The following is a 1,453-nucleotide window of genomic DNA, read 5'->3' as shown; positions in this document are numbered from 1 at the left end:
GGGTCATAAGTGAGGATTGAGAGGGATTGCTATTATATTAGTCTATAATAATACTAATTTAGTCAAATCCTTCATATTACACCTTTAAAATTCTAAAAAGTCAAACCGAATCATGGATTTGGAGAATCGTGACACCCCTGGTCTCCAGACTTATTTGACTTTTATACTGTAAATTATATTCAAGATTTTTTAATACCTCCTAAGGGCATTTGTTGAAGAGGGAAAACTTTGCAAGACCTGCAGATACCACGTCTTAGTACCGACTAAACTGTTCTGCAGGTTTTTTGGGGTTCCTTTAACGTACCCCAATCAACTAATTGAATATCATAATGATGGGGAATGCACTGTATTTTATTTTTAAAGATTATTTTTGGGCATTTATTTGATAGGACAGATGAAGACATGAAAGGGGAGAGAGGGGGGGGGGGGGGGGGGGGGGGGGGGGGGGGCGTGACATGCAGCGAAGGGCCACAGGTCGGAATTGAACCCGCGCTGACGAGTAATCCTCCATATATGGGTGCCAGCTCTACCAACTGAGCTACCTGGGCGCTCAGATGCACTGTATTTTGACACATGGACATGGCACACACAGCAAGCTCTCATTGGTCGAACCTGATTGAGTGGGCTTTGGGCTAAAGCTAAAACTGAACACTGGCATAAGACATGGGCCTCATAACTGGAATGGTTAGTTTTTTTTATAACATCAAACATTGATTTTTCTTTTCTCCTTTCTGTAAAAATTACTGGATCGAACGTCCAACAGATCAAGTGAAACAATCTCTTTGTCCACAAAACTCCCGGAGAGGGCTCTGGTACGTGGTGGAGACGACCCAATGGCACATGAGCAGGAGCGGGTTAGAAGTGAGTGCATGTTAGTCTTAAAGGGCCATCGCCTGTGCATTGTGTGTTTGATGGCGTTTAAAGGGTTAATGCTTCAAAAAAGAAAAGAAAAGCGGGCACACGCTCTTACACACACACACACACACACACACACACACACACACACACACACACAACGAGAGACCAGGAGGGTCAAGACTAGACAAAGTGAGCAAAGGAAACAACAAAAATGGTTTGAGGAACAGCACGAGAGAAGATGATGCAACACAACAGAGATTAAGTGGGAAGGACTTCACCAATGGGCTCGTCCCGGTCTCGGTCCATAAACATGACTAATACATTCTCCTCAGTTCACCAACATGGCAGGAGGCTGTTAGTCTTGTATGGGGCTAATGTATGTATCCATGTATTCATCCCATTTAATGTGAGATCCCATACACTGTATCCTCTCATTGCTGGGTGGACAATATTACAGATTATTTGGACTTTATGGGGCGGCATTCAGGGACTGGGCAGGTTGGGCTGGAGAAAGAACAGTGATTAATATGACGAGTTCTGTGCTGTCGCTTCCCAAACATTCAAATTATACATACATATACATATAATATATATA

The sequence above is a fragment of the Etheostoma cragini genome, chromosome 7, assembly GCF_013103735.1.
Source record: "Etheostoma cragini isolate CJK2018 chromosome 7, CSU_Ecrag_1.0, whole genome shotgun sequence".
Taxonomy (NCBI): domain Eukaryota; kingdom Metazoa; phylum Chordata; class Actinopteri; order Perciformes; family Percidae; genus Etheostoma; species Etheostoma cragini.
The sequence above is the reverse complement of the archived record's forward strand: the minus strand, read 5'-3'. Positions refer to the sequence as shown.